The sequence below is a fragment of the Tamandua tetradactyla genome, chromosome 16 (assembly GCF_023851605.1).
Source record: "Tamandua tetradactyla isolate mTamTet1 chromosome 16, mTamTet1.pri, whole genome shotgun sequence".
NCBI lineage: Eukaryota > Metazoa > Chordata > Mammalia > Pilosa > Myrmecophagidae > Tamandua > Tamandua tetradactyla.
In genome coordinates this window covers 63961754-63976480 of record NC_135342.1, presented here as the reverse complement: position 1 = coordinate 63976480, position 14727 = coordinate 63961754, and the positions used below count along the sequence as shown (strand labels likewise).

The 14727-nt window shown below is 37.9% G+C and overlaps 1 protein-coding gene across 7 annotated transcripts in view; it reads right to left on the bottom strand.

Annotated features, from left to right (window-relative positions):
• The window catches only part of WWP2 (WW domain containing E3 ubiquitin protein ligase 2), a 150361-nt gene that overhangs the window by 49679 nt on the left and 85955 nt on the right, over positions 1 to 14727 (bottom strand). The window lies entirely within an intron of this gene.

Below are 14727 nucleotides of genomic sequence, written 5' to 3'. Positions count from 1 at the left end.
AATACCAAAACTAGGTAAAGATGCTATAAGAAAGAAAACTACAGGTCAATCTCCCTAAAGAACATAGAGGCAAAAGTTCTCAATAAAATACTAGCAAATCAAATTCAATAGCACATTAAAAGAATTATACACCATGACCAAGTGGGGTTTATACCAGGAATGCAAGGATGGTCCAACACAAGAAAATCAATTAATGTAATACAGCACATTAACAAATCAAAAGGGAAAAATCACATGATCATCTCCATTGATGCTGAAAAAGCATTCAACAAAATTCAGCATCCTTTTCTGATAAAAATACTCCAGAAGATAGGAATCAAAGGTAACTACCTCAATATGATAAAGGGAATATATGAAAAATTGATAGCATCATACTCAATGGAGAGAGACTGAAAGCCTTCCCCCTAAGATCACATACAAGATGAGGAAGCCCACTGTCACCACTATTATTTAACATCATGCTAGAAGTTCTAGCTAGAACAATCAGGCAGGACAAACAAATAAAAGGCATCCGAATTGGAAAGGAAGAAGTAAAACCCTCATTATTTGAAGATGATATGATACTATACTTAGAAGATCCTGAGAAATCTACAGCAAAGTTACTTGAGCTAATAACCAAATTCAGCAGGGAGGCAGGATATAAAATCAATGTGCAAAAATCAGTAACATTTCTATACACAAACAATGACCTAGCTGAGGAGTTAGTTAAGGGAAAAATTCCATTCAAAATAGTAACTAAAAGAATCAAATACTTAGGAATGAACTTAACTAGGGACATAAAGGACTTGTACACAGAAAACTACTTAACATTGCTAAAAGAAATCAAAGGAGATCTAAATAGGTGAAAAGATATTCCCTGCTCATGGATAGGAAGGCTAAATACAGTTAAGATGTCAATTCTACCCAAATTGATCCATAGCCTCAACACAGTACCAATCAAAATTCCAACAACCTACTTTGAAGAATTGGAAAAGTTAATTACCAAATTCATCTGGAAGGGAAAGAGACCCCAAATAGCTAAAAGCATCCTAAAAAAACAAGAACGAAGTGGAAAGATTAACACCCCCTGATTTTAAAACCTATTATAAAGCCACAGTGGTCAAAACAGCATGGCACTGGTACAAAGACAGAAGTATTGACCAATGGAATCAAATCAAGAGTACAGAAATAGACCACCATATCTATGGTCAACTGATTTTGACCATATATGGATGAAATAGTCTTTTCAATAATTATGCATGGAAGACCTGGATATCAATAGCCAAAAGAATGAAAGAGGACCCCTATCTTATAACCTACATAAAAATAAACTCAAAGTGGATCAAACACCTAAATATAAGATCTAGCACAATAAAGTTTCTAGAAGAAAATGTGAGGAAACATCCTCAAGACCTAGTAATAGGAGATAGCTTCCTAAATTTTACACCCAAAGCACAAGCAACAAAAGAAAAAATAGATAAATGGCAACTCCTCAAAATCAAATGCTTCTGCACTTCAAAAGACTTTGTCAAAAAGGTGAAGAGGGAGAGAGTCCAAGATGGTGGCCTAGCAAGGAGTGGGATTTAGTTCAACCTCCAGAACAGCTACTGAATAGCCAGAAACAGTACAGAACAACTTCTGGGGCCACCAGACACAAAGCGTACCCCATCTGAAAGGTTGGACAGGTTGCAAGCCCCCCAAGAACCGTTGAGTACCCCAAGTTGTGGTGACCGGCGCCCCTCTCCCACAGGCTGCTTCCCAGAGGGGAAAGGAAAGAGAGTTTACCAGCAGCAGGGGCTGAGCACAACTAAGCTTCAACTGTGGAACTAATTCACAAATCTGACTACTAAAAATAGGCCCCCAGCTCAGCTGAACTAGTCAAAGTGGAGGTTGCTGATTTTTGCCCTGGCGTTGAGGCGCCTGGGCTGACAGAAAAAGAAAAAAGAAAAAAAACAGAGGTTTTTTTGGATTAGATAGCACATAATGCTTGACAGGGTCTGGGCCCTGAAAGAAAGGAGGGGGCACATAGGATCTGAAGGTACACAAAGCAACATACCAACTTATGCTCTTGATTGGCAAACTTGGGGGGTCCTGCTATGAGAAGGACTTTTCTCTTTCCATTTGTGGCTGTGTTTCTACAAAGGCTTGACTGCCTTTGGATACAGCGGCAGGGATTCCCAGGCTGCAACTGCCCCAGGCATAGGCAGAAACAAGCTTGTTTCAGAGCTTGTCTGGAACCTGTCCCTTCCCCAAGAGAAGGATGGGGCCCAGCTCAGGTGGATTCCCTCCCTCAATTAATTCAGACCCCAGGGTTTGGAAAATTGAAGAGATTAAAGTCAGCCTACAACCTCTCCTCTGTCTCCACCACGCTCCTAGCAGGGAGAGTCCGCTGAAGTTAAAGGTACTACATCACCTTATGCTGGTGGGACCTGCAGGCAGACAAGCGTCACATACTGGGCAGGATAGGAAAAACAGTGAGTCCAGAGACTTCATAGGAATGTCTTTCAACCTGCTAGATCTCACCCTCAGGGAAAACTGATGTAGGTGACTCTGTCCTCCTGACAGGAGGCCAGTTTGGTCTGGGAAAATCTGTCAGGGGTCTATAATACATGAGAAGACCCTCCTAAGGGTGAGAGTAGGGGCACCATACAGCAGGGCAAGAAACAAGAAAACAAGAACTGAAAAATTCTGCTCTGTTAAACAAAACCTAAGCTGGTGGTCAAAGAATAGATACACAACAAAGTCATCCAGCAAGAAAATCCTAGGTAAAAGAAGTGAAAACAATCTCCAGAATAAAATAATAAAGGTAATTAAATGCCTAGACGCCAGCAAAAAATAATGAATCACACTAGGAAATTTGAAGATATGGCCCAGTCAAAGGAACAAACCAACAATTCAAATGAGATACAGGAATTGAAACAATTAATTCAGCATGTTCAAAAAGATATGGAAAACCTCATCAAAAACCAAATCAATGAATTGAGGGAGGATATAAAGAAGGCAAGGAATGAACAAAATGAAGAAACTGAAAGTTTGAAAAAACAAATCACAGAACTTATGGGAATGAAATGTGCAGTAGAAGAGATGAAAAAAAAACAAGGGAAACCTATTATATCAGATTTCAAGAGGCAGAAGATAGGATCAGTGAACTAGATGATGGAACATCTGAAATTCAACAAGCAAAAGAAAATATAGGGAAAAGAATGGAAAAATATGAGCAGGGACTAAGGGAATTGAATGACAACATGGAGCGGATGAATATATATGTTGTGGGTGTCCCAAAGGAGAAGAGAAGAGATAAGGAGGAGAAAAACTAATGGAGGAAATTATCACTGAAAATTTCCCAACTTTTATGAAAAGACTTAAAATTACAGATCCAAGAAGTACAGCATACCCCAAACAAAGCAGACCCAAATAAATGTACTCCAAAACACTTACTAATCAAAATGTTAGATGTCAAAAAGAAAGAGAGAATCTTGAAAGCAGCAAGAGAAAAGCAATCCATCATACACAAGGGAAGCCCAATAAGACTACGCACAGATTTTTCAGCAAAAACCATGGAGGCAAGAAGACAATGGGATGATATATTTAAATTACTAAAAGAGAAAAACTGCCAACCAAGAATTCAATATCCAGCAAAATTGTCCTTCAAAAATGAGGGAGAAATTTAAACATTTTCAGACAAAAAAAATCACTGACAGAATTGTGACCAAGAGACCAGCTCTGCAAGAAATACTAAAGGGAGCACTAGAGGCAAATATGAAAAGACAGGAGAGAGAGGTGTGGAGAAGAGTGTAGAATTGAAGATTATCAGTAAAGGTAAAAAGAAGAAAAATTAGACATGACATATAAAATCCAAAGGGCAAAATGGTAGAAGAAAGTACTACCTGCACAGTAATAACACTAAATGTTAATGGATTAAATTCCCCAATCAAAAGACATAGACTGGCAGAATGGATTAAAAAACAGGACCCATTTATATGCTGTCTACAGGAAACACATCTTAGACCCAAGGATAAACAGAGGTTGAAAGTGAAAGGTTGGGAAAAGATATTTCATGCAAATAACAATCAGAAAAGAGCAGGAGCAGCTATACTAATATCCAACAAATTAGACTTCAAATGTAAAACAGTTAAAAGAGACAAAGAAGGACACCATGTATTTAAAAAAGGAACAATTCAACAAGAAGACATAACAATCATAAATATTTATGCACCAAGACAGAATGCTCCCAAATACATGAGGCAAACACTGAAAAGAGAAATAGACACATCTACCATAATAGTTGGAGACCTCAATTTCCCACTCTCATCAATGGACAGAACATCTAGACAGAGGATCAATAAAGAAACAGAGAATTTGAATAATACAATAAATGAGCTAGACTTAACAGACATTTGTAGAATATTACAACCCACAACAGCAGGATACACCTTTTTCTCAAGTGTTCATGGATCATTCTCAAGGATAGACCATATGCTGGGTCACAAAGCAAGTCTCAACAAATTTTAAAAGATTGAAATCATAAAAAACACCTTCCCAGATCATAAAGGAATGAAGCTGGAAATGAATAATAGGCAGAGTGCCAGAAAATTCATAAATATATGGAGGCTCAACAACACACTCTTATACAACCAGTGGGTCAAGGAAGAAACTACAAGAGAAATCAGTAAATATCTCTAGGCAAATGAAAATGAAAACACAACATATCAAAATTTATGGGATGCAGCAAAGGCAGAACTAAATGGGAAATTTATTGCCCTAAATGCCTACATCAAAAAAGAAGAAAGGGCAAAAATCGAGGAATTAACTGTCCACTTGGAAGAACAGCAAACTAACCCCAAAGCAAGCAAAAGGAAAGAAATAACGACGATTAGAGCAGAAATAAATAAAATTGGGAACATGAAAACAATTGAGAAAATCAACAAAACCAGAAGCTGGTTCTAAGAGAAAATCAGTAAGATCGATGGACCCTTAGCGAGGTTGACAAAAAGAAGAAGAGAGAGGATGCAAATAAATTAAATCAGAAATGGAAGAGGAAACATAACCGCTGACCCCACTAAAATAAAGGAAGTAATGAAAGGATACTATGAATAACTTTATGCTAATAAACTCGACAATGTAGATGAAACAGACAACTTTCTAGAAAGGCATGAACAACCAACTTTGACTCGAGAAGAAACAGACAACCTCAACAAACCAATTACAAGTAAAGAAATTGAATCAATCATTAAGAAGCTTCCCCAAAAGAAAAGTCCAGGACCAGATGGCTTCACATGTGAATTCAACCAGACATTCAAGAATTAGTACCAATCCTGCTCAAATTCTTCAAAAAAGTTGAAGAGGAGGGAAAGCTACCTAACTCACTCTACGAAGCCAACATCACCCTCATACCAACACCAGGCAAAGATACTATTAAAAAAAAAGAAAACTACAGCCCAATCTCTCTAATGACTATAGATGCAAAAATCCTCAACAAAATTCTAGCAAATCAAATCCAGCAACACATTAAAAGAATTATACACCATGACCAAGTAGGATTCTTACTAGGTACGCAAGGATGGTTCAACATAAGAAAATCAATTAATATAATACACCATATCAACAAATCAAAGCAGAAAAACCACATGATCATCTCGACTGATACAGAAAAGGCATGTGACAAAATTCAACATCCTTTCCTGTTGAAAACACTTCAAAGGATAGGAATACAAGGGAACTTCCTCAAAATGACAAAGGGAATATATGAAAACCCACAGCTAACATTATCCTCAATGGGGAAAAACTGAAAACCTTCCCCCTAAGATCAGGAACAAGACAAGGATGTCCACTATCACCACTGTTATTCAACATCATGTTGGAAGTTCTAGCCAGAGCAATTAGACAAGAAAAAGAAACACAAGGCATCACAACTGGAAAGGAAGAAGTAAAACTCTCACTGTTTGCAGACGACATGATACTATATGTCAAAAACCGTGAAAAATCCACAGCAAAACTACTAGGGCTAATAAATGAGTACAGCAAAGCCGCAGGTTACAAGATCAACACTCAAAAATCTGTAGTGTTTCTATACACTAGTAATGAACAATCTGAGGGGGAAATCCAGAAAAAAATACCATCTACAATTGTAACCAAAAGAATTAAATATTTAGGAATAAATTTAACTAAAGAGACAAAAGACCAATACAAAGAAAACTACAAGAAATTGTTAAATCACAGAAGACCTAAACAAATGGAAGGGCATACCGCGTTCATGGTTTGGAAGACTAAATATAGTTAAGATGTCAATTCTACCTAAATTGATTTACAGATTCAATGAAATGCCAATTAAAATCCCCCAAACTTACTTTTCAGAAACAGAAAAACCAATAACCAAATTTATCTGGAAGGGCAGGGTGCCCCGAATAGCTAAAAGTATCCTGAGAAAGAAAAATGAAGTTGGAGGTCTCACGCTACCTGACTTTAAGGCGTATTATGAAGCTACACTGGGGAAAAACAGCATGGTACTGGCATAAAGACAGATATACTGAGGAATGGAATCAAATAGAGGGTTCATATATAGACCCTCTCATCTATGGACAACTGATCTTTGACTAGGCAGTCAGACCAACTCGCCTAGTACAGAACAGTCTCTTCAATAAATGGTGCCTAGAGAACTGGATATCCATATGCAAAAGAATGAAAGCGGATCCATATTTCACACCCTATACAAAAATTAACTCAAAATGGATCAAAGACCTAAACATTAGATCTAAGACCATAAAACTGTTAGAAGAAAATATAAGGAAATATCTTCTAAATCTTATAATAGGAGGTGGTTTCCTAGACCTTAACCCAAAGCACGAGCATTGAAGGAAGAAAGAAAGAAATGGGAACTCCTCAAAATTAAACACTTTTGTGCATCAAAGAACTTTGTCAAGAAAGTAAAAAGACAGCCTACACAATGAGAGACAATATTTGGAAATGATATATCAGATAAAGGTCTAGTATCCAGAATATATAAAGAGACTGTTCAACTCAACAACAAAAAAACACACAGCCCAATTATAAAATGGGCAAAAGACATGAACAGACACTTCTCAGAAGAGGAAATACAAATGGCCAAAAGGCACATGAAAAGATGTTCAATTTCCTTGGCTATTAGGGAAATGCAAATCAAAACCACAATGAGATATCTCATACCCACCAGAATGGCCATTATCAATAAAACAGAAAATGATAAGTGCTGGAGAGGGTGTGGAGAAAGAAGCACCCTTATCCACTGTTGGTGGGAATGTCGAATGGTACAACTGCTGTGGAAGGCAGTTTGGTGGGTCCTCAGGAAGCTAAGTATAGAATGGCCATATGACCTGGCAATACCAGGTATCTACTCAGAGGACATGAGGGCAAGGACACAAACGGACACTTACACACCAATGTTTATAGCAGCATTATTTATAATTGCAAAGAGATGGAAACAGCCCAAATGTCCATCAACAGAAGAGTGGCTAAACAAGCTGTGGTATATACATACAATGGAATATAATGCAGCTGTAAGACAGAATAAAGTTATGAAGTATGTAACAACATGGATGGACCTTAAGGACATTATGCTGAGTGAGATTAGCCAGAAACAAAAGGAAAAATGCTGTATGGTCTCACTAATATGAACTGACATTAGTGAATAAATTTGGAGAATGTCATTGGTAACAGAGACCATCAGGAGATAGAAATAAGGTAAGATAATGGGTAACTGGAGCTGAAGGGATACAGATTGTGCAACAGGACTGATTGCAAAAACTCAGAAATGGATAGCACAATACTATCTAACTGTACTACAATTATGTTAGAATACTGAATGAAGCTGAATGTAAGAATGATAGACTCCAGCCAACACAACGAGCAGTCTCACCACCCTTCCCCTCTCTGCGTGGGACATGACTCCCGGGGTGTGGACCTTCCTGGCAACGTGGGACAGAGATCCTGGAATGAGCTGAGACTCAGCATCAAGGGACTGAGAAAAAACCCTAGAATGAGCTGAGAATTAACATCAAGGGATTGAGAGAACCTTCTCGACCAAAGGGGGAAGAGTGAAATGAGACTAAGTGTCAATGGCTGAGAGATTGCAAACAGAGTTGAGAGGTTATCCTGGAGGTTATTCTTATGCATTAAGTAGATATCACCTTGTTGTTCAAGATGTAGTGGAGAGGCTGGAGGGAACTGCCTGAAAATGTAGAGCTGTGTTCCAGTAGCCATGTTTCTTGATGATGATTGAACAATGATATAGCTTTCACAATGAGACTCTGCGAATGTGAAAACCTTGTGTCTGATGCTCCTTTTCGCTACTATATCAGCAGAAGAGTAGAACATATGGAATAAAAATAAACAATAGGGGGAACAAATGTTAAAATAAATTTAGTTTGAAATGCTAGTGGTAAATGAAAGCGAGAGGTAAGGGGTATGGTACGTATAATCTTTTTTTTCTCTGTTATCGTTTTATTTCTTTTTCTGTTGTCTTTTTATTTCTTCTTCTAAATCGATGCAAATGTTCTAAGAAATGATGAATATGCAACTATGTGATGATATTAAGAATTACCGATTGTATATGTAGAATGGAATGATCTCTTAATGTTTTGTTTGTTAATTTTTTTAATTAATAAAAAAAGTTAAAAAAATTAAAAAATTAAAAAAAGCTAAAAAAAGAATGATAGAGGGAGAAGGGCTGGGGGCACAAATGAAATCAGAAAGAAAGACTGAGATGGTATAATCAAGGAATGCCTAGAGTGTATAATGATAGCGACTAAATGAACAAATTTAAAAGTGTTTTTGCATGAGGAAGAACAAAGGCATGTCTTTACTGCAGGGTGTTGAAAACAGATGGTAATTAATATTTTAAAATTTTAACATGTGTGAGACTAAAGCAAAAAATGTTTATTTGATACAAAATTTATATTTTGACTAGTGCAGTTCCTAATATATCTTATGTGGACAGCTTAATTGAACATCATAAGTACATGGAACCTTGAGTAGGGCATAAGATTTTGTAGGTTTGTCCAGAGTGATGCCCCAATAAATCCCAGAGTGATTCTGAACACTGAGTTAAAAAGTGTTTGCAAAGTCCCCTTGGGGAATGGTGAGAAAGGGGGAAAATTCAACTTCCCCAAGTGGAGAATTCTTGATATTCTCACAAGCAGTGGGGACAACCAAAGCTATAGGCTGAGTCCCCAGTCTTGGTGTTTGTTCTTATGAAATTTAACCCCACAAAAGATAGGTCAAGCCTACTTAAAATTAGGCAACAGTAACAACCAAGAAAACCTCTTTTATTGCTCAGATGTGGCCTCTCTCTCTCCAGTCAACACAACAAGCAAACTCACCGCCCTCACCCTGTCTATGTGGGACATGACTCCCAGGGGTGTGGACCTTCCTGGCAACGTGGGACAGAAATCCTAGAATGAGCTGAGACTCAGCATCAAGGGATTGAGAAAAACCCTAGAATGAACTGAGACTCAGCATCAAAGGATTGAGAAAACCCTCTCGACCAAAAAGGGGAAGAATGAAATGAGACAAAGTGTCAATGGCTGAGAGATTCCAAACAGAGTCGAGAGGTTATCCTGGAGGTTATTCTTATGCATTAAATAGATATCACCTTGTTAGTCAAGATGTAATGGAGAGGCTGGAGGGACTGCCTGAAAATGTAGAGCTGTGTTCCAGTAGTGTCATGTTTCTTGAAGATGATTGTATAATGATACAGTTTTTACAATGTGACTGTATGTTTGTGAAAACCTTGTGTCTGATGCTCCTTTTATTCACCTTATCAACAGAGGAGTAAAACATATGAAATGAAAATAAATAATATGGGGAACTAGTGTTACAATAAATACAGATTGAAATGCTAGTGATCAGTGAAAGGGAGGGGTAAGGGGTATGGTATGTATGAATTTTTTTCTGTTGTCGTTTTATTTCTTTTTCTGAATTGATGCAAATGTCTAAGAAATGATCATGATGATGAATATGCAACTATGTGATGATATTGCGAATTAATAATTATATATGTAGAACGGAATGATCATATGTTAAGAATGTTTGTGTTTGTCATATTTTTTAATTAAAATATTAATTAAAAAATTAAAAATGGTGAAGAGGCAGTCAACTCAATGTGAGAAAATATTTAGAAATCACATATCAGACAAAGCTTCATTTCCTGTATATATAAAGAAATCATACAACTTAACAACAAAAGAACAAACGATCCAATTATAAAATGGGCTAAAGATTTGAATAGGCATTTTTCTGATGAGCAAATACAGATGGCTCAAGAGCACATGAAGAGATGCTCATTTTCATTGGCTGTAAGGGAAATGCAGGTCAGGGCTATAATGACATACTACCTCACACCTATAAGAATGGCTGCTATTAAACAGGAAACTATAAATGTTGGAGAGGATGTGGAGAAACTAGGACACTTATGCACTGCTGGTGGGAATGTATAGTGGTGCAGCCACTATGGAAGTCTGTTTGGCAGTTCCTTAGGAAACTAAATATTGAGTTGCCCAATGACCCAGCAATAGCACTACCCAGAAGAGCTGAAAGTAACGACACAGAGATTTGCACACCAATGTTCATAGCAGCATTATTCACAATCGCCAAAAGATGTAAACAAATCAAATGCCCATCAATAGACAGTGGATCAACAAAATGTGGTATATACATACGATGGACTATTATACAGCCAGAAAACAAAACGACATCTCGAAGCATATAACAAGATGGATGAGCCTTGAGGACATAATTCTGAGGGAAGTTAGCCAGACACAAAAGGATAGTACTGTATGATTCCACTTTTATAAGCAGCATAAAGGTATAGTCAGAGGCTTATAGTACAGAATATAGGGAACTTAGAGAGACGTAGAAGGTAGAGGTGGGTGAACCATTAGCTATGAGGTTGAACTCCAATGTAAGGGAATAGATAGGAGTGAAGGTGGTTTTCTAGTGGGTCTGTAAGTTAATATTACCATATTGAAGATGAACAAGATTGAAAGGGGTTGTATAGACTTACGTGTTCCACTGACTAACATTAGAAATACGAATTTTCATAAGAATTACTTCAAAGATATGATTCTTGTATAAAGAGCATTGAAGTTCAGGGTAGAGGGGGAAAACCATTATTGCACGCTATAAGCTATGTTCAAAAGGAAACCATCAGCACTACCACAGCAACAGCAGAGGTAAATAATGGGGAGAGGTACAAGAGTTTAAGAGGAGGTTTAGATTTTCTATTTGGCAAGGGTGTGTTTATTGGTTTTCTTTCTCTTGGGAACAATGAAATTATCTAACATTGAGAATGTTGATGGACTGTGGACTTTGGGCCCTACATGATGCCTGATGAATGCAGGTGGCTGAAGGATGCACTGACGGAGAAGTAGAGTGGCTAACGATGGTATATACTTATGAATGAAGGTTGTGCTGCTACAAAAAGGAACAAAGTCGTGAGGCATGCAACGATGTGAATGAACATGTGGGACATTTTGTGAGACAAAATAAGCCAGAAACAAAAGAACAAGAATGGTATGGTTACCTTCAGAAAATGCTTATAAGAAAACAGGGGCCTAGATTGTAAGCTTTTAGAGCAGACACATTAAGTCTGGTGTGGTGATTATTATTCCCGGTTTTTTGAAGGGCTGCTTTATATATATAACCTGATATTTAGAGATAAGAACAAAGCTGAACAGGTTGGGGTTAAAGTAATTCAGAACATAGAAATAAGGAGGCTTACTATTGTGAAGCTTATGTAGGTAGCAGAGAAGCTTAGACTACCTATAAGCATACCTAAGAGTTACTTCTGGAGGACCTCTTTTGTTCCTCAGACGTGGCTTCAGTCTCTCTAAGCCCAACTCTGCAAGTGAAATCATTGCCCTCCCCCTATGTGGGACATGACATCCAGGGGTGAAAGTCTCCCTGGCAACGTGGGAAATGACTCCCAGGGATGAATCCGGACCTGGCACTGTGGGATCAACAATTCCATCCTGACCAAAAGGGGGAAAGAAGTGTAATAAATAAAGTATCAGTGGCAGAGAGAGTTCAAATAGACTTGAGAGGCTACTCTGGAGGTTGCTTTTACATTAGCTTCAGGTAGACCTTGCTATCTATCATAACCTGCCAACCCCCAACCAGGACTATTCCAGCCAATCCTAAAAGAACACCTAGGGCAATATATAAGATTCCACAAGGGTTCCAGGCACTAGAGTAATTTTCCAGAAACCTACAACCTCCAGATGGGTCCCTGGTCCAGATAAGTCCTGAAACCTAGCCCAGCCTCTCCAGAACATCAGATAGTTTCATCTCCCTACCCCATATTAGTGGCAGACCCTTTCAATATGAGAAATTTAGATTTGCTATAGCCCAAACACCCCTAAAGAGAAGGATGGAAAGATCAAAAGTGATGGTAGAGTTATACAGAGAAGACAGGATTTAACAAATGAATTCGAATGCTGAATCATTAAATTGATAGATCTTTTAGTCTCCAGTATTTTAAAGTAGCTAGAAGTAAAAACCTAAAATTGTGAAATTGTAACCCATGTTAAAACTATGAAATACGTTCTACAACTAATGTGGTGCTGTGCTTTGAAATTTATAGCTTTTTCGTACATAAGTTATTTTTCACAAAAAAAGTTGATTGTGATGACAAAAAAAACTTTAAGCTCTCTAGCCTCCTATATTTTGGAGCAACTAGAAGGAAAAATCTGAGAGGATCATATGCCCATGACAAACTCTGCATATGGTAGCCTATGACAAAGTCTGGGCTCTGTCCTGAAACTACTTGTTGAAGAGTGCTTTGAAAACTATTGCTCTTTTATTTCTTTTCTTTGTATACATATTACATTATACAATAAAAAAAGTTAAAGAAAAAAAAAAGCAGATCAAAGAGTTATACAGAGAAGCTTGGGTTTAACATATAGTATGAGTGCTGAATCATTTATTCTCCAGTACCTTGGAGCTGCTAGAAATAAAAACCTAAAATTATGGAATTGTAACCCATACCAGACTCTGAAATCTATTTTACAACGAATTGTTACAATGCACTCTGAAATTTATTGCTTTTTTGTATGTATGTTATTTTTCATAAAAAAAAAAGAGAGAGAGAGAGAGAAGGAAGAGTATTAAAGAGAAGAAAGGATTCGACAAATAATATGACTGCAGAATCAATATGCTGATATTTCTGTAGGTCTCCAGTGTCTTGGAGCAGCAAGAAGAAAAAAATGAAAAATCATGGAAATGTAACCCATACCAAACTTTAAAATCTGTTGTATAACTACTGTTAAAATGTACTTGGAAATTTATTGCTATTTTATATATATATATATTTTTCACAATAAAAAAAAGTTAAGAAAAAATAATTGAAAAAAAAAGAAGAGCTAACTTGGATTCGGAGCTTACTATGCATCAGACACCATGTCAAGCACTCTGCATTTTATATAATTTACTCCTTATAACAACCCTATAAGATATAGATTGATCATTTTATAAATGAGAAAACTAAGGCCCAGAAAGTCATGTGGGCAGGGTCTGCAGTGACTCAAGGGGAGTAAGGACCTGTTGTGCATGGCCAGCATGCCTCCCAGCCTATACGGTTGGAAATCATATTTAAGGAAGGAGTAAGAGATATAATTTTGGGGGTATAGTTTTCAATAAAATGTCAGAAAGTAAATTATTCAGCATAAGTCTCAAATAAATGCTATTCCATTTGTCTACTTCTCTATTCCACTCGTCAAAAACATAAAAATACTATATTTATACAGACTGCCTGCCTATTCATTTTCATTTTATAAAAATAGATACTTTACGGTTCTGACAACATAAAAAAAAAAAAAACCTCCAATCCGTCTCCATTTTTGCCCCAAATGCCTTTTTCATGCCTAACTGCTCAGCACAGTGAAAAGGACGCGCTAAATAAATCTTGCATGTCTGTGAAAACATTTCTGGAAGGCCCAGATCACACCCACCACCACCTTGGAATGGGTCCTCCAGGTTCTAACAGCAGCATACGGAATGATGAAGATGTCCTCATTCACATCCTCAACCCCCCTGTTAGTCCCAGGCTGCCAAGGAGGGGAGCCTCTACCTGCTTCCCAAAGGAGAGCTGAGATCTTTCTGTACTCTTTGGATGAACATGAAAGAGGCTACGAAGTCCAGGCTGTCTGAGGTACAGGTGGACCGTCATCACAGTGGAGGGCAGGAGTGGAGGCCAAGGCATTCGTATTTTAACAGGCAGAAAGCCCTAAAAGCGCAACTACTGCCCTTTGTTTACAGGTGAGTGTTATGAGCAGTTCGGGCGTTCAGATACACCACCATAAAACATCTCCAAGGCAGTGTGGGGTTAGAGACACTTGGCTTTCTGAAGAACTGGCTGGTACCTGCCTTGTCTACTGGAATGTAATGTATCTGGAGATAAGGATGATAAACAAAGGTCCCTAAAAATAAATGGAGGGGAAATACAAATCTATTTAAGTACCCAAGAAGGCTGGCTCAGAGACCATCACCATATAAAGTCAATTTACCAACAGTCTTGGAAAGAAAAGCAGAGATGGCTGAGGGACTCACTGCCACAGCCATGTAGGCCTCTGGGAAAACAAAGGGGTTGCTGGCTTCCTCGTGGCACCCAGGAAACAACGGGTCCCCCAAAGCCAGTTCCTCCTCTCCCATTTGTGAACACTGGCCTTTCTCCACGCATGACTTATTCTTCTAAGAGAAGCTTGTTTCCTGGTGCTCACA